The 27,914-nt window shown below is 39.8% G+C and overlaps 1 protein-coding gene across 5 annotated transcripts in view; it reads left to right on the top strand.

Annotated features, from left to right (window-relative positions):
- The window catches only part of casz1 (castor zinc finger 1), a 293,559-nt gene that overhangs the window by 139,733 nt on the left and 125,912 nt on the right, over positions 1–27,914 (top strand). The window contains exon 1 of one of the 5 annotated variants that reach the window (XM_073875364.1): positions 340–358. The exons of 3 other annotated variants lie outside the window; for them this stretch is intronic. The gene's annotated coding sequence lies outside the window, so the exon portion shown is untranslated. Of the gene's footprint in view, positions 1–339; positions 359–14,428; positions 14,504–27,914 lie in introns of those variants that run through there. One more of the 5 variants, XM_073875366.1, reaches the window with a different exon arrangement.

Here is a 27,914-nt window from a genome sequence, read left to right as displayed (position 1 = left end):
TAAAAATGAACCATTTTAATCACAGTACCCATCAGAGAACATCACAACCACATGCATGCAATTGGACCATAAGCCTCAAAACCCACACAATGCCATATTTCTTATTAAAATTTTATGTCTCTAATTATTACCATTAAACTAGGCACCCTTGTTGCACCCTATGTAATTTTGTAATTATAATTAGGATTTCTTGATCTTGTCTTGTTCTTTGCTCTCCCTGATACGACTGCTGAATTGAAATGCGTGTCTAAGTTTAATAATGACGCCCCTCTGGATAAAGATTCATACAGCGCCAATTATTCTCTTTTTCTCAACAGATACATTTAATGCCGCTTTACAATGTTGTCAGCTAGATGTGGTGAGTGCAGAATTATAAAGAGATTTCTTAATTTTTCATGACATTTAGAGTAATTGAAAACAACTGGCTTTTCCCCACTCGTTCATTTTGTATTATATCATCTAGCCTTAAAGAAAATACATTCAATGCCAATTTTGTTACATTTGTAGTCAATGCTTATATGAAACATTTTATATATGGGTTGTTGTTAGCTGCACCACACGCTCCTCTGTATTTGTATATGTACATACACTCTCACAAAAAAAGGTACATACACAAAAGCTACCGGGGCAGTACCTTTTCAAAAAGTACACTTTTTACCTAAAAGGTACATATTGGTACCTCCAAGTCAGTAATTCTCAAACTTTTTTGGACTGCATCCCCCCTTGTGTGTGGTACATCCCTTTGTGGCCCCCTTAAAGAAAATGTATGACATAAAACATTAAATTATACAATGTAATACTGTTGGTCAGTAGCTTTATTTTTCTGAGGTTTAATTACACAGAATTTATAATAAATTAATGTATTATATGAAATGTCCTAAAACTGGTACCTTAGAGGTACATAATGGTTCCTCAATGGTACATGTACCTAAATGGTACACATAGGACATTTTTTAAAGGTACTGTACCGTCCTATAGTGACAAAAGGTACAACTTTTGTACAATTATTTCTGAGAGTGTATATGCGCATGTATACAGTATCTACCCTCACCTAAAGGATTATTAGGAACACCATACTAATACTGTGTTTTACCCTCTTTCACCTTCAGAACTGCCTTAATTCTATGTGGCATTGATTCAACAAGGTGCTAAAGGCATTCTTTAGAAATGTTGGCCCATATTGATAGGATAGCATCTTGCAGTTGATGGAGATTTGTGGGGTGCACATCCAGGGGCACGAAGCTCCCGTTCCACCACATCCCAAAGATGCTCTATTGGGTTGAGATCTGGTGACCATTTTAGTACAGTGAACTCATTGTCATGTTCAAGAAACCAATTTGAAATAATTCGAGCTTTGTTACATGGTGCATTATCCTGCTGGAAGTAGCCATCAGAGGATGGGTACATGGTGGCCATAAAGGAATGGACATGGTCAGAAACAATGCTCAGGTAGGCCGTGACATTTAAACGATGCCCAGTTGGCACTAAGGGCCCTAAAGTGTGCCAAAAAACATCCCCAACACCATTACACCACCACCACCAGCCTGCACAGTGGTAACAAGGCATGATGGATCCATGTTCTCATTCTGTTTACACCAAATTCTGACTCTACCATCTGAATGTCTCAACAGAAATCGAGACTCATCAGACCAGGCAACATTTTTCCAGTCTTCAACTGTCCAATTTTGGTGAGCTCGTGCAAATTGTAGCCTCTTTTTCCTATTTGTAGTGGAGCTGAGTGGTACCCGGTGGGGTCTTCTGCTGTTGTAGCCCATCTGCCTCAAGGTTATTTGCGTGTTGTGGCTTCACAACTGCTTTGCTGCATACCTCGGTTGTAACGAGTGGTTATTTCAGTCAAAGTTGCACTTTTATCAGCTTGAATCAGTCGGCACATTCTCCTCTGACCTCTAGCATCAACAAGGCATTTTCGCCCACAGGACTATCGCATACTGGATGTTTTTCCCTTTTCACACCATTCTTTGTAAACCCTAGAAATTGTTGTGCGTAAAACCCAGTAACTGAACTTAACAAAATTGCTTAAATAACCCTTTTTTTCATTCTGACATTCAGTTTGGAGTTCAGGAGATTGTCTTGACCAGGACCACACCCCTAAATGCATTGAAGCACCTGCCATGTGATTGGTTGATAAGATAATTGCATTAATGAGAAGTTAGGTGTTCCTAATAATCATTTAGGTGAGTGTATATATAAATATTTGTGTATATACACACTAATGCAACATGCATACAAAATCTTAATGCATTTTTAATAACAATACATTAGAAAAAAAAGAGCAAAGATGGCCACAATTGTAAATTTAAATACAGATACAGATATGTACAATGAGATCAGCACAGACTAACCTGGTCTGGAAACTGTAGTGGATGCTCTATTAGCAATCTACTGTCTCTCTTGTTATTAATGTATTCACAATAGTTTAGACTGTGGTGTCATCTCCTTTTTAGTGTGAATCTTCTCTACATTAAATCTAAGCTCTTATAAGACCCAGAGGGGCTCGGCAGTCTATTTTTCAATGATGTTGTCAGACATGTTGCCGGTTCCCCAGGAGAGAGGCAGAGTAATCAGGCTTTTCATCTCCAGAGAAGAAGAGCCAGGTTTAGTGTGATGCTGTCACTTCCACTGGCCCAGCTACGACTCAGCTATGTAGACCTCCCCCAAAAAACCCGGCTTCACAATCCAACAATTAAACCACATCAAGTAACGGTGTGATGTTTGGGATGCTCCTTGATGTGAAGTGCATTGCACATTTAGTGTTTTGTTTACATAATAAGTGCTAAATTATGAGGGTTTTCTTGTGAAGCCGACCATTCACTTAGTTATCTTTTACTTACCCTTATGTGGATCCAAAACGATATGACTTTCTGTCATGCAGCTTAATAAGATAATGAAAGGTCCATATCAGTTTTTCCCCCATATAATGAAAGAAGACAGCTGTGGTCACCATTCATATCCATTGTTAGAAAAAAGGTACATTCAGCTTTGAAAAAAATACTGTGTTATGTTCAGAAAAGAAAGGCATACAGGTTTGAATGACATGAGGGTGTGTAATGATGACAGAATTGTTAACATTTTTAGGGGAACTGTTCCTTTAAAGAGTTTTTTAATGCTGATAAATGGAGTATATGCAGGCCTGAGCAGATAGGAGTAAAACAGATTCCCTCATGTCTAGGGAAAAAATGCTTTTGGAAGTTTTTTTCCCTAAATTCAGAGTGCAGAGTTCTCCTTAGGGATCGGAAAGCATTCTGCATGCTTTTAAGGGAAAACACCTGAATCGTATCACATTCGTTTCTCTTTATTGTTATTAGAAGCAGTTTGAAAGTAAATTGCACAGTGGGAACATGGCACCTCGGTTTATGGATGCATGTAGCTTCAGGCTTAATATCTAGCCAATGACAGTTTTGCAGAAGATCAAAACTCAAGATTTGTTTTATTAAATAGCAAATTGCCTTTATGGCTTTAATTCACTTTTTCTTTTCGAAAGGGATTCACAATCCCTACGCTTTTGTGTAGGTGTAAGAACAATTGTTCTCTTCCGCGCACCTCCCTAAAATAGCAGACGTACCGGGCTTGTAAGAAAATTAGTGAATTTAATTTCCTTGAGTAATGGAAATGTCATGCACCATTTAATAAAAGTCTATGAAAAAAGGCAACATTCGACGCAGTGCAGATAGCTAAGCCCGGTGGATTTGAAAGTTACACTGTTGCTCCTTTTGATGTTTTGCTTCCTTTTCCCGATTTGATTTCAAATTAATGTCAACAGCTTCGATGTAAATGCGAAAATGAAAGTTGTTTGCCGTCGAGCGAAACTCGCAGCAGAGCAACTTGAGCTGGCAGATAACTCTGTCCTTTTAAACTGTGAATTATTTTACCTTTATGAGTTTGTCTCATCTTCAAGGTCAGAAATGTAATTTTTGCTCTTTCAAAGGGTTATAACCTTAAAAGGGAGCCTACATCCCAGGTGATTAATGAGAGACTCCTGCATTTGATGTTTCAATGCTGACATTTTAAACTTTAAATATTTTATATGCACACCTCTGGAAAAAAAATGAAGATACGCATTCATGTGGAATAAACGGTATTGCGGAGAAGAAAGCCCTGGCCGGGTATCATTTTAATAGAACAGTTAGAGTGCAATGGTTTTTCTTGGCGATTTTTATTTGAGGTTTTTATGTGTGCGCAAGCTGATTTAAAGGCACACTAAATCATTGGGGATGGGGAGTAGTGGATTATGCATTTAATCAAGTAGCAGGCCTTGGAAAAGTGGTTGGCCAAGCCACTAGGGCATCAGCTTTAGGCCCCAGAATGCTTTGCATGTCCTTTGAGTCTGCTTCCAAAAAAACCCAAAGCCATTTTCACCTCCGTCTGAGGTGGGATAAACTACAGATTTGCTGTAGTATTTAAAGCATTTCCGTGAGTGGCGACAATCTATTACTTAGCAAAAAATTGGAATTGGGGCGATTTGCTTGTTATTAAAATTTCGCACCCTACCACATTTGTTTTGGAAAAACCTCTTAAGGGTCTCAAAGGATGTGCTGGCCTATGCCCATCATTGCATCTAATGCGCTTTTTATATGTGCCATAATAAAAGCCTGGAAAATGAAAACCTGCTACCTGGTATACGAATACCGCAGTTAGCCATAAAAGCCACAGCAATCGCCTTTTAACACGACTGCTGCCTCAATCTCAGCTAGGCAGTTGCCACCATCATTCAAATGCCCCAATGAAGACAATTTCACGGGTTTATATCTCGGGGTCATGCGCGGACTTGCAGATTTCCCGTACCAAACGTTGCTTCTCGACTGGATTGCATTTAACTACAAATGCCTAAAAGTAAGACAAGATGAGGGGGTGAGGGGGTTACGGTACAATGTGGAACCGCGCTGGATGCGGGCCGGTTGACGGGCAAGACCGCAGAGCTTTCCCGTTTATAAAACATTCCCATTATTGCTGGTCCATTGAAAATTAATATGTGCTTAATGCTTGATGACTTGCATTTTCCTGCAGCACAACAAAGCTTTTAGCTCACTGGTTAATTTATACATGACAGTGCTTAGCTTGACATTGCTGTAAAAATGCATGAGGCCTTCATTACGGCCAGTGACCGCAAATTAGCGGGAAGCAAGTGAAAGCTATAGAAAGTTCTGGAATGTTTGAGCATAGAAAACTTTTTAAACGTTCCTGTTCAGATTTAAAAGTTTTATTTTAACCTGAGGCAAAAACAGAAATGATTGTAGTAATAATATATCATTAGACATAAGCAGAATATTTTTTTAGCTAAAAACAAACAAAAAATGACGATTGAGCAAGCAAATAAAAAACAGTGTTCACTCTTACCCTGATTTGCTGTGATTTATAAGGCCAAAGGAAGTGGATTTAGTGCCCCCTCCCTTTGTGAAGGATGCATCTCTTTGCGGCCCCTCTGAGGTTTGATTACACAAAATATAAGAATGTATTTTCTAAAATGTCATAGAACTGGGCCCCCTGGCACCATCTCGTGCCCTCCAAGAGGGAAACATTGTTGTAAAGTATGATAATAAGTTGTTGCGTACTAATGTAGGTGTGAATTAACTTGCAATTTTATGTTTCAAACAAAGATGGCGATAGAGAGGCGAAAGTTTAACAAATAAAAAACAGATTTTCTCCTAATGCTGCGTTCACACCAGCCACGGTAGAGGCATCAAGAGTGAGTGATTTTAATGTTAAGTCAATGTAAAGACGCGTTGATGCGCGTCTGGAGGTATCGCGGCGCGAATGAGCGGTAGACGTGATTACGCCTCATTCACGTGTCTAGTTCGCGCTGCCGTGGGAAACCAATCAGGAGCTTGCTCTAGTAGTGACGTGATTACAGGAAGCGAGCGGCATCACAGAAGACCCTCCCATGACGTGAATTTCCGTGTGAATGTCTCGATGACTAGAATTTCATGTGCGGCTTTTACGCGCAAATAAAGCGAGTACACTCAAAATGTTCAAGCGTCCAACTACGCGCGGTACATGCGAATTTTACGCCTCGAACGCGTCTAGTTCGTGCTGCCGTGGGAAACGCGCGAGTTGAAAAAATCTAAACTTTGTCGAAAAAGCGCACCACGTTAACCAATCAGGAGCTTGCTCTAGTAGTGACGTGATTACAGGAAGCGAGCGGCATCACAGAAGACCCTCCCATGACGTGAATTTCCGTGTGAATGTCTCGATGACTAGAATTTCACGTGCAGCTTTTACGCGCAAATAAAGCGAGTACACTCAAAATGTTCAAGCGTCCAACTACGCGCGGTACATGCGAATTTTACGCCTCGAACGCGTCTAGTTCGTGCTGCCGTGGGAAACGCGCGAGTTGAAAAATCTAAACTTTGGCGAAAAAGCGCACCACGTTAACCAATCAGGAGCTTGCTCTAGTAGTGACGTGATTACAGGAAGCGAGCGACATCACAGAAGACCCTCCCATGACGTGAATTTCCGTGTGAATGTCTCGATGACTAGAATTTCACGTGCGGCTTTTACGCGCAAATAAAGCGAGTACACTCAAAATGTTCAAGCGTCCAACTACGCACGGTACATGCGAATTTGACGCCTCGAACGCGTCTAGTTCGTGCTGCCGTGGGAAACGCGCGAGTTGAAAAATCTAAACTTTGGCGAAAAAGCGCACCACGTTAACCAATCAGGAGCTTGCTCTAGTAGTGACGTGATTACAGGAAGCGAGCGGCATCACAGAAGACCCTCCCATGACGTGAATTTCCGTGTGAATGTCTCGATGACTAGAATTTCACGTGCGGCTTTTACGCGCAAATAAAGCGAGTACACTCAAAATGTTCAAGCGTCCAACTACGCGCGGTACATGCGAATTTTACGCCTCGAACGCGTCTAGTTCGTGCTGCCGTAGGAAACGCGCGAGTTGAAAAAACTAAACTTTGTCAAAAAAGTGCACCACGTTAACCAATCAGGAGCTTGCTCTAGTAGTGACGTGATTACAGGAAGCGAGCGGCATCACAGAAGACCCTCCCATGACGTGAATTTCCGTGTGAATGTCTCGATGACTAGATTTTCACGTGCGGCTTTAACGCCCAAATAAAGCGAGTACACTCAAAATGTTCAACCGTCCAACTACGCGCGGTACATGCGAATTTGACACCTTGAACGCGTCTAGTTCGTGCTGCCGTGGGAAACGCGTGAGTTGAAAAATGTAAACTTTGGCAAAAAAGCGCACCACGTTAACCAATCAGGAGCTTGCTCTAGTAGTGACGTGATTACAGGAAGCGAGCGGCATCACAGAAGACCCTCCCATGACGTGAATTTCCGTGTGAATGTCTCGATGACTAGAATTTCACGTGCGGCTTTTACGCGCAAATAAAGCGAGTACACTCAAAATGTTCAAGCGTCCAACTACGCGCGGTACATGCGAATTTGACACCTTGAACGCGTCTAGTTCGTGCTGCCGTGGGAAACGCGCAAGTTGAAAAATCTAAACTTTGGCGAAAAAGCGCACCACGTTAACCAATCAGGAGCTTGCTCTAGTAGTGACGTGATTACAGGAAGCGAGCGGCATCATTACGTGAATTTCCGTGTGAATGTCTCGAAGACTAGAATTTCACGTGCGGCTTTTACGCACAAATAAAGCGAGTACACTCAAAATGTTCAAGCGTCTACGTGCGGTACACACGAATTTGACGCCTCAAACGCATCTAGCGTGAACCCACATTTACAGTCATTGCAGTATGTTTTATTATCTAAAACAACTAATGATAAAACCGATCGTACATTGCTTGTGTACCAGAAGGCCTTGTAACCTACACCTCTTCTGTATACATACCTTGTTCTGCGAGGAACGTCAGAGGTACGTTTAATAGGATTTGCAAGTAAACATTGTATATCAGGGTTGCAGGGTTTGTCTTCTCCTCCTATTTGCTCCTGGGGGGGATTAAAGCTGTCAATCAAGTTGACTGACGTCTCACAAATCGCATGTTTGCAGCAAAGTGAGTGATTTTCGTCAGGCCTTGTCAGGAAGAGAATGGCGTTATCTGGAGCACCTTGTTTGGAGATGCGCAAAACCGCCAAACCCGCAATTCATGCGAGATCTGTTTACAATCTGCCGTGGCCGCTGACTGCTAAGCAGCGTGCAGCGAAGCATCGTGGGCCGCCGTGTGAAGAAGTGCAGGGTGATTACATCCTCAAATAGCCTTGTCTGTTCCAAGCTCTTTAGTGGAGAGAGAAAACACAATAGAGCTTGAAGATATTGTCTTAGTGTCTTCTTCAAAGAAAAGTGTTTTTGGGTTAATACAACAGTCAGGTTGTACATTCACAGGAAATGTTTCCTCTTATCCTGACTGTTTTCTGGTCCATACTCAATCTTGTGCTGTTAAGACATTTGTCAGCTGTAACTGGATGTCTTTAGCTTGACAGCCTCGCCACTGTTTCTCCATTGATAAAGTGTCTTTCTGGAGACCATTATTTCCAATCTTCCAATTACATGCTAGTTAGTTTTATAGACTGAGGCTAGCTTAAAAAACAAGGATAAAACAGCTGCAAATTGATCATTCTGAACTAATTTGTTACTTATTCTTCCCAGCGTAGAATCCTTCAGGGTGTTTGTTGTGAATGCACACATTTTATGGCTCACATTAACATATTAACCCTTTCCACATCCCGTGCTATGTCCATTTTATCATCTAGCTTTAAAAGTGAACTGGCTTTTTTATTCAGCAAGGCCACATCTTAGGTCAGTCACATTGCATGAGATGAATGCTGTATATTGTATATTGCTGCAGACAATAAAGCTATAGGATGATGCAAACGGCTTATTATATTGCGCTGTCCATTAAATGTTTTTAATAGTGAAGCTGCATTAGTGTTTTCATTTTTACAGTAATAAATACATCACTTATTGAAGCTTTTTCCCAGTAGAGGCCAAACTGCATTAGTACATTGACCATTAAGACAGTGCGAGGGGTTCAAAGATACAGGATGTTTGAAAATGAAAGTAAAGCGATTTAAGTTGTAGTTGATACAGTAGTTAGATTGTTTTGAAACACATTTAATACCATTCTTTAATAACTCACAGGTTATTGCTTATCTACCTCTTACTGTACCATTAACGGAGTCAAGAATAGAAATTACGTAATTTGTGTTTGTTGTTTTTCTCACAAAACATTTCAATTTACTTTTCACATCGAGATGTTATTCAAAAACGCAGAGAATCACAGAGGGACACAGGGAGAGTTCTCCAATCCCGAAGCAGCCGTCATACGAAGTCGGCCCGCTCTGATCTATGCGACCCCCTTTGTAAATAAATCCTCAAAAAAAGCGAGCGAGGATTTTATCTGAAATATGGTATTTAGGATATTCGGAGTGAATGATGATACGTGACAATCAGTCACAGCAATTAGTGTTGCTGTTAAGAGCCTTTTTTGTTTTCTCTCACCCATACAGAATGTCGCAAATAAATCCTCGCTTGCATTTGCATATTAATTGGATCGGAGACGTCAAGCATCTTTCATTAAGCAAAATGATCTGCATATTTGGAGACATAAAATAGTTTATTTCGACGTGGGAAAAGAAGTCATTGAAAATTGACCGCACATATGATGTAAACTTTGTTGATGGAGTCTGACAGCTTAACCCCTCAGGTGCCGCGGTGATGCGTTGCATTGGGGCCGATTGTTATTGAGACAAAGCATTGCAACGTGCAGAATTAGGCAGTGTCGTTGCTCAGATAAGTTTTGTATTTCAGAAAGGGCTTGCTTGCCATGTTTAAATGTGTCTTTTTGAAACTACTGGTTTAGTTAGTCAGGGGAGGTGAATGAATAGATCAAACCAATCAGGGCATTTTAGGTTATCTCTGCATACATCGTTGGGTCGATTAGAGAAGCTAATGCATGAATTCAGCATGTGGGACAACAAAAATGAAGTTGTATATCGAATGATTAACTTGTGCTTTTGCACAATAGAACCGCAAATTATCAGTTTCTTTGTATCGTGCATTTTGTTAACCTGAGTATTCGATGTGCCAATATTCGTTGCACGAAAACAGATATATAATAAAGGACTAATTCGAGATGGCTGGCAAAATAGACCTGGAGGGAAAATAAGAACCTTTGTGTGTCCGACATAGCTTTGCTTTGTTTGCCGCGGCTGCCTCTCGTCCTAAAGGGAAAATCGACACCGGTTTTGGTTCGATATGATTAAGAAGAGAGGGGACGGTAATGGAAGGTCTGTGTATTGCGGGGTCTACATGGTTAGGGGCTAGACTTGTGAATAATTTGATTAGGTTGCAGGGGAATATATCTGAAGGATTATGTAAATAGCCTTGCCCCCATGCAGGATTCTTTTGAACTCCTCTGAAGTCGCATCTGCCGGGGTCGGCTGCCAGACAGGACGGCTGCCGTCGCGTTGGCTGATTCCTCTGTGTTTCGGCGAAGTGTTTAAAGGTCATATTGAGAACAAACAAGGCTGGCCCCGATACAGCTTTGCGGGTCTCCGTCTCAAATGAGTCGAATTTATCTTTTGTTGATTAAAAATAAATGATAATTACAAACGCATAAACATTTACCCGCAAAGACAGAGGTTTAATGCGTTTATTCTCCCAGGATCATTAATCTTCGTCATCTCGCTATATATTTTCGTCTTTAATACGCCGTTTAATGCGATGCGAGTACAGTGTGATTAATTCTGTATATTCTGCAGCATTTTCCACTCTCTCTCTCTTCACCTCGTTGATTATGAGATTTTTCCCTTGGCCTTATTTGGTGCATTTCTGGGTGGGGATATGTTTGTATGGAGCTCTATGGCAACCAAAGTCAAGGTGACCAAGACCATGTTGAACACATTAGATTAGCAGAACACAGAGACAGAGACAATGCAGCTTGCACAAAATACAATTTATCTGGTGCCTGATTGTGGGCCTTTCAGAAAGCAGCCGCTGCTCTCCTGTACGCCTGCCTGCCTGTCTGTGGATTTATTGCAGAGTAAGTCTTACCAGCTCCTGTGTTGCCTGTGGCTGTGTGCTGTTTGCTTTGCTGAATGACTGGCAGCAGGAACATTTTGGCCAGTTAAAGATCGCAGGTGGTTGTACTGTATGTGGTAAATATTCTGGGACGGGAATGTATGCAAACAGAAGTTTATTTCGTGGGTTACTGTGCGCCTGGGACGTGTCTTCTTCAACTTTTTTCCATATTAAGAAGACTTCCTTGTACTGAAAGTAATTTTTTGCTCGTGTTTGCTTTGTTTATGGTGTTGCTAAAGTAGTTACTACGAACAACCGAACACGTTTATCTAAAGCAAAGAAAATGCTGTGCCAAGACATCATTTATATATACTGTATAGTGATGCACTTCTGAATGAGAAATGAAGTAGTTTACCAAGATAAAAAATGTTGAATGCGTGTTATAAATTCGTCGGATGTTTTAAAGCCGTGACATATAACTGAATGCACAGAAACCATTTTTTAAGAACTGTATCCTCTTTAAGGTTTGATGTATTTGATTGCTGAGAGGAACAGGCGTTTGATTTGCCTGCTTTCTTATGTCAACATATTTTATTCATATCTGCGTGAATCTAACGGAAAGTTGCACAGATTTCATATTGCTGCAAAACGAAAAATAAGTTATTAAGAAAATGAAGCCCAAAAGACTTTTAAAATTGTGACATTGTCATACTTAAAAAAATGCTATTTTCGACCCAGCATTGGGTCAAAAAGGGAAAAACACAGCTGTTGGGTTAAATTAACCCCAAAAATTGTTTATAATTAACCCACACACATTGCATTACCCACAAACACAGGTTAAAGGTTAAATGACCCAACTTTGTGTTGAAAATGACCCAGCATTTTTTTTTATAAAATATTAGATTCTCATTAGATTCCTATTACTGTACTTACTACTTTACTGCGTTAGTGTATTATAGAAAACAAATTATTGTAATACACATGGAGGGTAAGTGGGTATTTTTTGTAATGCCCATTATTCTCTATGTTGTTTTAAAGCTGTGACATATAACCGAACGCACGGAAATCATTTTTAAGAACTGTATCCTTTTTGATGTATTTGATTGCTGAGAGGAACAGGCGTTTGATTTGTCTGCTTTCTGATGTCAACATATTTTATTAATATCTGCGTGAATCTAACAAAAAGTTGCCCAGGTTTTATTTTGCTGCAAAATCAAAAGAAAAAGTAAGTTATTCAGAAAATAAAGCCCAAAAGACTTTTAAAAATTGTGACATTGTTACACTCTAAAAAAATGCTGAGTTATTTTCAACCCAGCGTTGGGTCAAAAAGCGTAAAAAAACACAGTCGTTGGGTTAAATGAACCCAGAATTTTTTTATATTTGACCTACAAACCCAGCATTTTGTGTTGAAACAACCCAGAATAGGTTAAATTACAACCCAGGTTAAAGGTTAAATGACCCAACATTGGGTTGAAAATGGCCCAGCATTTTTTTTTAAGTGTAAGCACAGTTCACCCCCTAAATTCTTGTTAGCGTATAATAAGTAGGAATTTTTAATAATTTCCATTATTCTCTATGTTGCTCTCATTTACTGTACTTACTATTTTACTGCGTTAGTGTATTATAGAAAACAAATTATTGTAATACACATGGAGGGTAAGTGGGTATTTTTTGTAATTCCCAGTATTCTCTATGTTGTTTTTAAAGCCGTGACATATAACCGAACGCACAGAAACCATTTTTTAAGAACTGTATCCTCCTTAAGATTTGATGTATTTGATTGCTGAGAGGAACAGGCGTGTAATTTGTCTGCTTTCTTATGTCAACATATATTTAATTAATATCTGCGTGAATCTAACGAAAAGTTGCCCAGGTTTCATTTTGCTGCAAAATCAAAAGAAAAAATAAGTCATTAAGAAAATAAAACCCAAAAGACTTTTTAAATTGTGACATTGTCACATACTGCTCACAATGCTATTTTTTAACCCAGCATTGGGTCAAAAAGGGAAAAACACAGCTATTGGGTTAAATTAACCCCCAAAATTGTTTATATTTGAATCACAAACACAGCATATACCCACAAACCCAGGTTAAAGGTTAAGTGACCAAACATTGGGTTGAAAATGGCCCAGCATTTTTTAAGTGTGTACTGCTGTAATTATGCAGCTGGTTGCCAGTAACTTACTATAAAAGATAAAGACTACAAATATTTCATGTTCATTTAACTTTGAACAAACTGTTGTCAGTAAATAACATAAATGTAAAATCTTGCCAGTAATACCCAGAAATACTGTAATTTCTACAGAAATCTTTTACAGTGTATGCACAGTTCACTCCTAAATTCTTGTTAGTATGTAATAAGTTGGAATTTTTAATAATTCCCATTATTTTCTATGTTGACTCTCATTAGATTCCTATTACTGTACTTTCTTTACTATTTTACTGCGTTAGTGTATTATAGAAAACAAATGATTGTAATACACATTGAGGGTAAGTGGGTATTTTTTGTAATGCCCATTATTCTCTATGTTGTTTTAAAGCCGTGACATATAACAGAACATACAGAAAACTTTTTTTAAGAACTGTATCCTCCTTAAGATTTGATGGATTTGATTGCTGAGAGGAACAGGCGTTTGATTTGTCTGCTTTCTGATGTCAATGTTATTCATATCTGTGTGAATCTAACGAAAAGTTGCCCAGGAATCATTTTCCTGCAAAATCATAAGACTTAAAAATTGTGACATTGTTACACTCTAAAAAATGCTGAGTTATTTTCAACCCAGCGTTGGGTCAAAAAGAAAAAAAAAACACAGTCGTAAATTGTTTATATTTGACCCACAAACCCAGCATTAACCACAAACTCAGGTTAAATGTTAAATGACCCAACATTGGGTTGAAAATAACCCAGTAAGCACAGTTCACCCCTGAAATTCTTGTTAGCATATAATAAGTGGGATTTTTTACTAATTCCCATTATTTTCTATGTTGACTCTCATTAAATTCTTATTACTGTACTTACTTTACCATTTTACTGGGATAGTGTATTATAGAAAACGAATTATTGTAATACACATTGAGGGTAAACATTTTTTTTTTAAGTTTCATAAGATTAAGCCATCCAATTCTTTATCACTCTCCCCAGCCAGCGATCAGGTCCAACACAATACATTTCCAAAACAACAAAATGCCCCTAATTTTGGCAGCCGGTTTTAAACCTGCCTACTCCCAGGCAACACATTAAATATCAGTGATAATTTATACTCCCCTATGCGCTGTGGCCAGGGCTGCACTTTGCGTTAGAGCATGTGGCTGTTAAGAAGGGAAGTGTTAAAGAATACTTCATAGAAACAGCACTCAGGCTTGCCAATGTTAAAAGTAATCGCTTTGGCAGACGCTATATTTGAAACCTTCGAACGGGTTTAACTTTACACAAAGTGGAAAACCCGAGAACCGTTACGCTCGGTGTTATTTGCGATGCCAAATGCAGCGTCTGTCCCTGCCTTTCAGTCAATGTATGAACATGGTACCAGAACATGAGTGTCTTTCTTGTTTGTGAGTACAGCTGCATGAATTCTGGGAATATTACATATGCTTTTTCGGGTTTAGGGTCTGTCTGTACCGAAGTGGCCTTGTGCAGGCTATGGAATGCACGGCACAACTCATTCCTTCGACAGGAAAGAGGGAGCATGCTGAAAACAGTTTAAACACACATTCTGCTTACTGTATGGATAACTCGGATTTTGGGATCGAGCAATGCAGAGATGATTTGCTGAAGGGGTCAGAGGCACTTGTGGGTGCTTTTCGCAGTGGCTGTGAGTGATTTAAAGTGGACAGCTGGATAACAGAGATTTTATTCTATTTTTATTCTTTTTTTAGATCGGTCTTTTCTGCAGTTGCTGCATGGTGTGCTGTTTTGCCTGTTGGTGTGAGTTGGGTTTAAACACGAGGGGGGAGATCCACAGGGACTTTGTGTTTTGTCAAAAACTGGAAAAGTAGGAAAAGCAGGAAGCTGCAGCCAGGAGACAGGGCTACGTTAATAAAGTATCTGCTTCCTTTTTTAAATCTCAAGGAAAAATGGAAAGGAAAACACGATTTCTCAATAAGGGTCAGGGACTGTTTCTTCTGATCGGAGAAGAACGGAACTAACGCTCGGACGAGAAGTGATAGAGAGGTCAGATGTGTGTATTTTAAGGTTTAGGGATCGGCAGTGGTGGCCGTTTTTTTCGAGGGCGCTCAATGCGAAGTTCGTCACAACATGTATGTAGCCCGTCATGTGTGTGGTTCCTTTTTTTAAAATATGTGTTCTGCGCCTCGAGAGATCCTGTGCGCATCACGTGTCTTGTCAAAATAAGTGCCAGATACTCGCATAATCTCATGCAGTTAAAGGAGTGTGTTGTGTGTATTTTGTGAACGTGAGCGTCTCTTTTATCATAAACGGTTTTGACGTGTGTGCAGCAGACACTTATTTTGACAAAACACATGATGCACATGGTTCACATGACGCAACAAACACATATTTTGAAAATGCAAGCAACACACATGACCCGCCGAACACTTATTTTGAATTAGCACCCCTCGGATGAGCAGTCACGAGCCGCCACTGGGGATCGCTATTACAAAGTTTGTGACGCACTGTCAAAAATTTCGTTTTTATTTTAAAATGTTTTGCAACCATTTATAGGATGTCCAAAAAACGTACACTGTAAGAAAATGATTTCTTGCTGTCACTGGGGCGGTACCTTTTAAAAAGGTCCAAATATGCATCATTTAGGTACACCTATATGTATATATCTTATTGGTCTTAATATAAACTCTTTAGGTAGAAGGGTGTGTACTTTTAAAGGGAACATTTCACGTCATCAAGACTTTTTTAAGATGTCAAATAAATCTTTGGTGTCCCCAGAGTAGATATGTGAAGGTTTAGCTTAAAATATCATATAGATTTATTATAGCAAGTTAAAATTGTTACTTTTTAGGTGTGTGCAAAAATGTGCCATTTTGGGTGTGTCCTTTTACATGCAAATGAGCTGATCTCTGCACTAAACGGCAGTGGCGTGATTGGATAGTGCAGGTTAAGGGGCGGTATTATCCCCTTCTGACATCACCAGGGGAGCCAAATTTTAATGAGCTATTTTTTCCACATGCTTATAGAGAATGGTTTACCAAAACTAAGTAAGTTACTGGGTTGATCTTATTCACATTTTCTAGGTTGATAAAAGCACTAAGGACCAATTATAGCACTTAAACATGGAAAAAGTCAGATTTTCATGGTATGTCCCCTTTAAACAGAGTACCGCCCCAGTAACAGATTTGTTTAAGTTGATTTCTTATACAGTGTTAGGTTCACCACACTTTATTGCTAAGTACCACTTGAGCCAGCTTATTTAAGTGAAATACACTACATGGAAATAAATATGTTGTTTTGATATTTTTGACAGTGTGTGGGAGAGAGATAAGCCCGTGATTGTACAGTAGATAAAATCACAAAGTAAAGTGTAATTGAATGCTTTCACATAATTTTGTATGGTTTGGTAAGCGTACCTATGCCCCTATTGCCAACGCAACTGTGTGTTTGTGTGTGTATAATAACAAATAATAAGTCACCTGGATAGTTGCTCATGCTTAGCAGCAGCTTGTGCGAATGTGAGGCAAGATATAGAGGTATTATTACCCCGGAGAGGTGAAAGGTCAAGCATTAAGCAAACTGCATGCTTAGAGCTATGCACTAGAGATCTCACTCCGTTGGCCCTGAAAATACTCCAGCGACTTGTCTAAATAATCAGCCAGTCCGCTAGCATAGATAACGGCGCTGATAAATAAACACCAGAGGCCGATGCTAAACACGGCATCAGAAGAGTGAGCAGTCATGCAGTTCTTCACAGCGCAGGGATTTGTAGCGAGTGTCAAGTGCTTAGACCCATCTAAAGGGTTAATTTGTTTCTCTGGTTAGTGCTAAGAGGGACTGACTACCTTTGGTCCAGAGTGCTTTGCTCCTGTAATGTTTTTTGACCTTCTGAAAAGGAACAGTCGGTTTTGACCTCATTCATGAAAAAGGGGGAAAAACAATAGACTGGGTGGATGGAGGAAGTCACATCGTATCGAAATGAGATTAGAAACTAAAGAAAGGGCATTAAAAATTCACCCTGAAATAAGGATGGAGACGGACGCTTGACATGAATTGATAAAGAAGCATTAGGATTAGGTTATTTTTCACACTTTTTTGGCATTATAAACTATTTGACAATATGGAACATAACATACAAAATAATGTAACAATAGAAAAACAAAGTGAGGTAATCATATACTCTAAATAGAAGCACACAATTTTTCTTAACGATTAAATATATTATATATTGTTTAGATCTTGTTTAGATATTTTTCCTGGGAAACAAGACACTCCTAAAAGTGTAGGACTGTGATAGAGGAAGAAATGAAGTGAGGAAAGAGACAGAATGTTGAGAGCACATTATCACACACACTCCAAAGAATTCAGATCGCTTCAGGTCCCATATTAGGTAATGAATCTCCACCAGAAAGCAAGTTAATGAGAAATATATTGACAAGCTGGTGTTACTGTGGACCTGTAGCTAGAACGGAGTAACCTCTGCTTAACACTGTGTGCTAACACAGCCTGGATATGTTTTCAACAAATTCACTTTTGAGATAAAATGGTTGTTTTCAGCTTCAAGGTTATCGCTTCTTTCTGATGTCACATTGCAAAATGGATTATACAAGTTATTTAAAGCAATGGTTAAAAAGAAAGAAAGAAATTGTTTACCCAAATATGAAAATTATCTTATGTAGTTTACTCACCCACATGCCATTCCAGATGTATTTGACTTTATTCTTTAGCTAAACACAAACAACAAATAATTTATATTAAAATGCTGTCATGCTATTTTCTTAACATGGCGAAACTTTGAATGGCACATACATTCATCATTACAGTAATCAGAATGACTCCAGTGAGTTTATATATTTTTTTTCTAAAGCAAAACGATGCATTTGTTAAAGGAATCGATTCATATTTTTAGTTTATTTCGTAATTGATACCTCTTGTATCCATGGAAACATACAGATACCTTCCAGAAAATGTTCTTCTTTAAATATATAAACAAACAATATATCAAATGAAAGAACAGATCTTCTCCTTTCAAAAAAAAAGTTTCATCCTCTTTCATTATTCTCTCAAATATCGGTCGGTTTATTCAAAAACACTCAATTTTGCGCAAAAAGCTAAGATAACGGCATTTTTGTAAAGGACTTTTGATAAAAATAAGAATAAAGATAAGATTCAAAGCGATCTTTAACACATACAAGGAGTTCTTTCTCTTTCACGTGAGGCGCTACTTCCGGGTTCTTTAAGTTGCGGAAAGCCGGAAATTCTTGTCATTGGCAGGGAAGCGTTTTCTCTTAATTGATGAGTTATCTCGTCAATGGCGGGGAAAGAGTTAAGTGCGCGTGGAAAAATGTGAGATTTAAGCCACGATTTAGCTGTCTGGGACAAATTTTGAAATCCTAAAAAATTCCGGGAATCCTAGGCTAAAATCTGCCGTCTTTGATCGCTAGCTTGACATGTTCACACACAGCAGATTAATGACCGTTGTGAAAAAAATTGTCCTTCGACAAAATTCTGGCAGTGGCAGAAATTTAGAGACACAATCTTGCTGTGTGACATCTCCCTATGACAACCGGCAGATCAAGAACCAATGGAAGCCTAGAACCCGATGACACAATTAGTGCGACAACAACAAACCAACACAGGCAAATGTCAAACAGAGCCAGGCGGACATACGCGCTGGAAATACAAATTACCCGTACCCGTCTTTTTTTTCCCTTTATGCTTGATGCAAGTCATGATTAAAATAAACGCTAGATGTTGTTTCGGTTTGCTAGTCTTCACTTCAGCGTGTGTTCGCCCAGCCATCGCCAATCGGTGGCGTAAAACTACAGATGCGTTTGTTTGCGTTTGTCCGAAGTCTTTAAACTTGTACAGTCTGACATTGATGGAAAGTGAGATCGTAGAGTGTTTACTATTGTCACATCCACCGCACTAGACATTATTTTTAAACAAAGGAGACGTATTATCCAAACATTAAAGGAATAGTTCACCCAAAAATGAAAATAATGTCAATGAAAATCTACGTGCGGCATACTGTCCATGTCCAGAAAGCCAACAAAAACATCATCAAAGTAGTCTATGTGACATCAGTGGGTCAGTTAGAATGTGTTGAAGCATCGAAAATACATTTTGGTCCAAAAATAACAAAAATTACGACTTTATTCAGCATTGTCTTCTCTTCTGTGTCTGTTGTGAAGCGCATGCGCGAGACTAAAGTCACGTGACTGCAGTGACGCGGATGACGTGTTATTCCCTAGACAAGTTTGTGAAGTTTTTTTTTCAAACATACAGCGTGCGTCTCCCGCAGACTGTAAACAAAGCCCGACACACACAAAAAAAACAGCTGGGGCGCACCAGATAACACGTCATCCGTGTCACTGCAGTCACGTGACTTTAGTCTCGCACATGTGCTTCACAACAGACGCGGAAGAGTTTGAAACAACATGAGGGTGGGTCAATAATGACATTATTTTCATTTTTGGGTGACCTATCCTTTTAATACCAAGGAAAGCCCCTTATAATTAGGAACGGCAACATATAAGGTGTTTCTTGGCTACACATCCTCATCCCATGTCGTCAACACCTGACGCACTTGACCATGCGTCAACATGTCACGCGGAGGGTATACTTTTCGCGTCATTTTTTGACGAACTGGGGACTTCAACACCACTACGTCCGCTGCATTCTCTTTCCTATTTTCTTAACATTTTCGCGTCGGTTTAGGGTTAGATTACGCAAAATTAAACAGTGTACGCGAAATTAAACAGTTGTCACCTGGCGTTGGGGTTAGAGTTAGGTATGACAGTTGTCACCTGGCGTTGGGGTTAGAGTTAGGTTTGGGTAGGGATGTCATTATGTAAATCTAACCCTAAACCGACGCGAAAATGGTAAGAAAATAGGAAAGAGAATGCAACGGACGTAATAGTATTGAAGTCCCCAGTTCGTCAAAAAATGACGCGAAAGGTATACCCTCCGCTTAACATATTGACGCATGGTCAAGTGCGTCAAATATTGACGCCATGGGGATGAGGATGGGTTGTTCTTGGAGGTAATAGTACATTATTTTAAGTCAAAGGAGATATGAGAGTGTTATCCAAACATTATTGGCAAGGAAAGCCTCTTATACATGTTTTTCTGGGAGGTTTTAGTACATACAGAATCATCTTCAAATAATGATTATGTGACGTACATCAGGTGACCTGAAAATTTTTCCATTGCAGTTTTGCGAAATACACCATTTCCGAATTGCTTAAAACCAACTCATGGGAGCGTAAAAACATTCGCGATATATGGGAGTTTTTTGCAAAATGTACCCAATGTCAATTTGCGCAATTTGAAGGGTAATGGAAACGCAGCTATTGTGCTTAAAACAAACTATGAACAAATTTATTCTATAAGCTAAAAACTTACGTGAAAAGCACAAGGTTGTTTGCATTCAATGTTTTGGTGGCCTGATATAGAGGACATCAAGATCTACCGTGGCTGCAGTTGTTGAGATATAACCGTCTGTTTTGTAATGCGCCTTACTTGAATTTTGTTCTATTTTTGTCAAGATTCGCTCTTCCAAATGGAGAAAAGGGAGGCAGGAGGTGTCGCGTGCGTCACAGCCTCTGTTTTAGGAAAAGTGACACTCTGCATTTGAAGACTCTTCAGAATGATGAGATAAGGAATTTAGGGGCTTTATCTGAAATGCCACAGTTTAATTTAAAGGGGCGAGGCACTTAGGATCTGGCACCGGGCTTTCAGCCTAGTGATAAATTTGCAAGAAAGTGGAAAAGATTGGAGCCCGGAGAGCAGATTAGTGGGATACAAATATAGAAGTGACATTGTAGTGGGTATTAGTCAGGTGTTTGTCTGAGCGAGTGCTGCCCTCTGATAGGCTGAAGTCTATGGCCGCTGGACGATTGATCGGTCCGGTTGATTGATTGGGCTGGTGAAGCATCAGGCGTTTGTGTTTCCTTAACTACCGCCCGCCGCCTCCACGTTTCCTCTTTCTCCTGTCATTTTTTTCTTCCTTATTCACTCTCTCGCTCTCCCACCTCCCCTCTCTCTCTTGCTCCGCAACAGTTGGTGTGTGTTCATCTTGGCTGTTCTCCATGGCCTGTTTGATGTGGTTTCCAGAAGTCCTGATCTGCAGTCCCTGGCCACTCTTTTTGTCATCGCTAGACCTGCTGTCTCTTTAGCCTCCATTGACTCCTTTTAACCTCCTCCTGTCTCCCTCACATTTAAACAGCTGTTTGCCTCACCACCCGCTTGCTGGCGATGATAAGACTCGTGTTTTCTTCAGATGTCTGTTTTTGGTGGATTGTGTGGGTTTCATGTACATTAGGAAGACTTTAGAGGAGGAACCATCCAGGTTTAACGTAGACATCCTGGCCACAAAGTGTTTGCTGTCTGTGAGTTCCAATCTGATTGGCTGGATTTATGCAACTTTTAATATTAGAAGCACAGGCTGTTTTGTATCAGTCTGGCTGAAAACAAAAAAAATGAAAATACTTGCTGGGATGTTTCAACCATTGACTCAAAAAAAAAAAAAATGGACGTGGTGTCCGTGATGTCACCTATAGGTTTGTGAAGAGCTTTTTTGAAGCCAATAATTGGTGGGTCTTGCCATCACCATCTTTGCATGGCATCACTGCACTTTACTTGCGGATAAGCGAAAATGGGTAAAGAGGCGAGACGTGGGTGAAGCTGAAGTGGCTGGTTGCTGAAACCATGCCCACCTAGCTCGACCGTAGTGACAGCAGTGGCAGTTCACCTGTCACTCAAGTGGCCACGCCCTTTATTATGCAGAACTTTAAGGCTTAATATAATTTAAACGGAAGAGTTCTAAAAAAATTCACTTCTCATGCTGCATTCAGACCAGCCGCGGTAGAGGTGTCAAGCGCGAGTGATTTCAATGTTAAGTCAATGTGAAGACGCATTACCGTGTGTCTGGAGGTCTCGCGGCGCAAATGAGGCGTTAAAGGCGGAGTACACGATGTTTGAAAAACGCTTTGGAAAAGGAGACGGGCCGACTACCAAAACACACTTATAGCCAATCAGCAGTAAGGAGCGTGTCTACTAACCGTCATCGTTGCCTGGGTTGCGTATGTGTGGGGCGGGTCTGTCAACAGAAGGTCCAGATTCTATTGGGGTAGGGGCGTGTTTGTTTAGGTGATTTCAAATATCAACATTGGCTTTCAAACATCGTGGACTCCGCCTTTAAGTCTGGCGCGGTAGACGCGATTCCGCCTCATTCGCGCGTCTAGTTCGCAAGAATGGCGTGAATTGAGCGTTGCCGCGGCAAACGCGCGAGTTGAAAACTTTGGCGGAAAGACGCACCGCGTTTAACCACTCAGGAGTTTGCTCTAGTAGTGACATGATTACAGGATGCGAGCGGAGTCGCAGAAGTCCCTCCCATGACGCGAATTTTCGCGTGAATGTCTCGATGACTAGAATTTCAAACGCGGCTTGAGTAAACTCAAAGGGGCGGTTTCCCGGACCAGGATTAGCTTAATCCAGGACTAAGCCTTAGTTAAATTAGGAAATATAACTAGTTTTAACAAACATGCCTTACTAAAAACATTACCTGCGTGCATTTTGAGGTAAAACAAAGGGTACTGATGTATTTTAAGATATGTCAGTGCAAGTTGTTTTCAGTTTGGAGTAAAAGTGTTTAAGTCTAGGACTGGTCTAATCCCTGTCCGGGAAACCGCCCCAAAATGTTCAAGCTGCAAACTAGACGCGGTAGATGCGATTTGACCCGGCTGGTGTGAACCCATGGTCACAGTTGTCATGAAGGAAAAATTTGCTATGTAGACCAAAATCACTTTTTGTACCAGGCGGTAAACATATGATTTTTTACTCTAACGTTTGGCATTTTAATATGGGGGTCTATGGGAATTGACTCCCTTTTGGATCCATGCTCTAGCGGCCAGTCGATGAATGGCAGTTTAAGTCACTTCCGTATTGGCTTCATCGGAGAGATCGAAAGTTGGCCCTTGTTTTGGTTGTGTTAAATATGGACAAGCCCAACTGTTGGGTTTATATTAACCTACACTGTCAGAAATAAAGGTACTGAAGCTGTCACTGGGGCAGTACCCTTTAAAAACATTATAAAATGTTTCAATTAGGTACAGATATGTTCCTTAGAGGTATGCACCTGGGTGATTCTCACGAAAACTTGGTTTTAAACATGTCAAGCATGAAAATGTAAAAATTGCTTAAATTAACTTTTTTTCCCACCAGACATTGAAAAACAAAGTCTGGAGTAAATGGGAACATTAATTTAAAAACTTTTACTTATCATTAAACACTTTTTGTAACATAATTTTAAAAATTAGTCCTAAAAAATCTCATTACCGCAACAGTCAGAAAACATCAACACTGACATATTTTCAAAATGACATGACAAACCTGAAAGAACATAATTTGGAGATTCTGCACATGCATTTAAAATCAAAAGTATTATGCTTCTATTAATTAAATTAACATTTAATAAGCATCTGTTGCGGTAATGATAATCAAAATGTTGTGTAAGCATTCTGACAAGACAATATTTCAAATTAACTGTAAAAAAATGATCTTACCTGGTAGCCATCTTGAAGTAACTGGTCCATGTGCTTGGTCACTCAAAATCAAACTTTATTAAAATTCTGTATGTGTGCTTAAACTGTTCTCAAAAAGTGTTGCGGAGGATGAGAACATCAGGCATGGACACATAATTTTCCTAATTTTTCTTCATTATTATTATACATGAATATTCAGTAAATATTTTTTCTGTCATCTAAAGTAGTCTAGCAAAACATCCATTTATTTTTTTTCTTAATATTTTTGTGTTAATTTGATTAAATTACAACATAACGCATGTTCAAACACAGGACACATTGCGGTAATGAGAATTTCAGCAGAAAATTGGATAAAATTTACAATTATACATTCTTATGTTGAAATCACACATTTGTGCAAGGTAGAACACAGTATTGTGTTAATTCTGATGCTTTTTAATGTTACTATATTACACATTTTAAAGCTAAAATCATTAGTGCCGTGGTGTTTCAATGGTTTCGTGACAATCACCCACCTACTGTATTGGGTACCTTGGATGTACTAGCATGCACCATTTAGGTACAAAAGTATACTTTTTGAAACGGTATTTGACTTGAGTTTTTGTATGCTGGTTCATTACAACATAAAGCTAAAGACCGCCACACCTTTATTTTAATAATAATGGCTCTATTATTTTATTGTGAAATATTTATTGTGAATAACCATTCCCCTAAACAGAACATGCTGTGATTGGTCACTTGACTAAATGTCATTCATACACTTTCCTTTCTACATGGGTTCTTAGCTAGAATGATCTGGACTGAGAACCACAAATGTCAGTCTGCGAGACACAAATCTGCTTTTTTCAATAAGGCTTTTTGTTCATGCGTTGGTGCTTAACCTTTCCACGGTCAACTAAACCAGTGGCTTTCTGCTACTGGATTGATTTTTGTTGTCAGTAGATGTGACTGCACGCTGTAAAAATGCATAAGCTCAGCCAAATCACTCACGAGCGTCAACTGCTGCTGATTCTCAAAGTGCCACCAAAGCTTGTGTTACTTGCGGGCATTTTATCAAGCCCCCTTAGACGTGCAACGCAGCACTACATTCCACTTTAAAGAGCATGCCATATTTTCCATCCAGAGAGAGAGAAAGAGAGGGTACAGAAGATAAATAGCTATAGACAGGCAGTGTTGATTCAGACGAACATTCGGAGAAGAGTCAGTGACCCTACATGGGCACCTTTCCTGCATATACCAGCACGTATAAGGTAAACCGATAGCCGGCTGAAATAACTCGTACTTACATAAAAGAGACAGACCTGGAAAACTGCAGACGGGACAGACATGGATTTTCTCACAAAGCTGACGTGGTCCAGCTTTGGAAATAAATAGTCTGTGCCTGGCACATTCAGTGAGTGTTGAGTAGAGCATGGGTCACCCTTCCTAACACCTCGATGTTTGTGTATCAGGAGTGATTGTAAGCAACAGATGATAAGCATGCAGAGGTGGTCACGTGTTCTTTATGATATACTGGCACAGTGTTTACAGGATTATCCGTGTTAAAATGTTAACCTATGTATAATGGTTTGCAGGTTAAGTTTGGTTTAATTGGTCTCACACTCGGTTAATAGTCAGCAGCTGTAACCCTGCTTTAAAAAATAAATAAATAAATAAAACAGCTTAATAAAGTTTGAGCTGATTTGCTAGTTTTGGCTTGTTCAGTTGGACTAACACCCTGGTTATGTCGTTCTTTAGCTGTCAACCCTGCTGAATAAAAAACAGGCTAATACAGTTTGAGCTTATTTACCACTTTTTGCTTTTTTAGGCTAGTTTAATTGTCTTAACAGCCTGGTTTAGCTGGTCTTCAGTTGTCATCCCCGCTGACAAAAAAACACAGTTTAATAAACTTTGAGCTGGTTTGCTGGTCTTAGCTGGTTTTGGCTGGTTTAATTGGTCTTACACCCTGTTGGTCTTCAGCTGTCAACCATGCAGAATACAAAAAAAACTGCATAATACACTTTGAGCTTGTTTGCTGGTTTTAGCTGGTTTTGGCTGGTATAAATGGCCTCACAGCCTGGTTAAGCTGGTCTTTAGCTGTCAACCCTTCTGAAAAAAGGAAAAGCCGCTTGATACAGCTGGTTTGCTGGTCTTAGCTGGTTTGGCTGATTTATAATTGTTATTACACCCTGGTTAAGCTGGTCTTCAGCTGTCAACCATGCAGAATACAAAAAACCTGCATAATACACTTTGAGCTTGTTTGCTGATTTTAGCTGGTTTTGGCTGGTATAAATGGCCTCACAGCCTGGTTAAGATGGTCTTCAGCTGTCAACCCTGCTGAAAAAAGCAGCTTGATACATTTGAGCTGGTTTGCTGGTTTTGGCTGGTTTAATTTGTATTACACCCTGATTAAGCTGGTCTTCAGATGTCAACCATGCAGAATACAAAAAAATGCTTATTACACTTGCTGGTTTTAGCTGGTTTTGGCTGATATAAATGGTCTCACAGCCTGGTAAGCTGGTCTTTAGCTGTCAACCATGCAGAATACAAAAAACTGCATAATACACTTTGAGCTTGTTTGCTGGTTTTAGCTGGTTTTGGCTGGTATAAATGGCCTCACAGCCTGGTTAAGCTGGTCTTTAGCTGTCAACCCTGCTGAAAAAAGGAAAAGCTGCTCGATACAGCTGGTTTACTGGTCTTAGCTGGTTTGGCTGATTTAATTGCTATTACCCCTTAGTTAAGCTGGTCTTCAGCTGTCAACCATGCAGAATACAAAAAAACTGCATAATACACTTTGAGCTTGTTTGCTGGTTTAGCTGGTTTTGGCTGGTATAAATGGCCTCACAGCCTGGTTAAGATGGTCTTCAGCTGTCAACCCTGCTGAAAAAAGCAGCTTGATACATTTGAGCTGGTTTGCTGGTTTTGGCTGGTTTAATTTGTATTACACCCTGATTAAGCTGGTCTTCAGATGTCAACCATGCAGAATACAAAAAAATGCTTATTACACTTGCTGGTTTTAGCTGGTTTTGGCTGATATAAATGGTCTCACAGCCTGGTAAGCTGGCCTTTAGCTGTCAACCCTGCTGAAAAAAGAAATAGCAGCTTGATACATTTGAGCTGGTTTACTGGTCTTACAGCCTGGTTAAGCTGGTCTTTAGCTGTCAACCATGCAGAATACAAAAAAACTGCATAATACACTTTGAGCTTGTTTGCTGGTTCTAGCTGGTTTTGGCTGGTATAAATGGCCTCACAGCCTGGTTAAGCTGGTCTTTAGCTGTCAACCCTGCTGAAAAAAGGAAAAGCTGCTTGATACAGCTGGTTTACTGGTCTTAGCTGGTTTGGCTGATTTAATTGTTATTACACCCTGGTTAAGCTGGTCTTCAGCTGTCAACCATGCAGAATACAAAAAACCTGCATAATACACTTTGAGCTTGTTTGCTGATTTTAGCTGGTTTTGGCTGGTATAAATGGCCTCACAGCCTGGTTAAGATGGTCTTTAGCTGTCAACCCTGCTGAAAAAAAGCAGCTTGATACATTTGAGCTGGTTTGCTGGTTTTGGCTGGTTAAATTTGTATTACACCCTGGTTAAGCTGGTCTTCAGCTGTCAACCATGCAGAATACAAAAAAATGCTTATTACACTTGCTGGTTTTAGCTGGTTTTGGCTGATATAAATGGTCTCACAGCCTGGTAAGCTGGTCTTTAGCTGTCAACCATGCAGAATACAAAAAACTGCATAATACACTTTGAGCTTGTTTGCTGGTTTTAGCTGGTTTTGGCTGGTATAAATGGCCTCACAGCCTGGTTAAGCTGGTCTTTAGCTGTCAACCCTGCTGAAAAAAGGAAAAGCTGCTCGATACAGCTGGTTTACTGGTCTTAGCTGGTTTGGCTGATTTAATTGTTATTACACCTTGGTTAAGCTGGTCTTCAGCTGTCAACCATGCAGAATACAAAAAAACTGCATAATACACTTTGAGCTTGTTTGCTGGTTTAGCTGGTTTTGGCTGGTATAAATGGCCTCACAGCCTGGTTAAGATGGTCTTCAGCTGTCAACCCTGCTGAAAAAAGCAGCTTGATACATTTGAGCTGGTTTTCTGGTTTTGGCTTCTTTAATTGTTATTACACCCTGGTTAAGCTGGTCTTCAGCTGTCAACCATGCAGAATACAAAAAACCTGCATAATACACTTTGAGCTTGTTTGCTGATTTTAGCTGGTTTTGGCTGGTATAAATGGCCTCACAGCCTGGTTAAGATGGTCTTTAGCTGTCAACCCTGCTGAAAAAAGCAGCTTGATACATTTGAGCTGGTTTGCTGG

Source organism: Misgurnus anguillicaudatus, chromosome 13, assembly GCF_027580225.2.
Source record: "Misgurnus anguillicaudatus chromosome 13, ASM2758022v2, whole genome shotgun sequence".
NCBI lineage: Eukaryota > Metazoa > Chordata > Actinopteri > Cypriniformes > Cobitidae > Misgurnus > Misgurnus anguillicaudatus.
The sequence above is the reverse complement of the archived record's forward strand: the minus strand, read 5'-3'. Positions and strand labels throughout refer to the sequence as shown.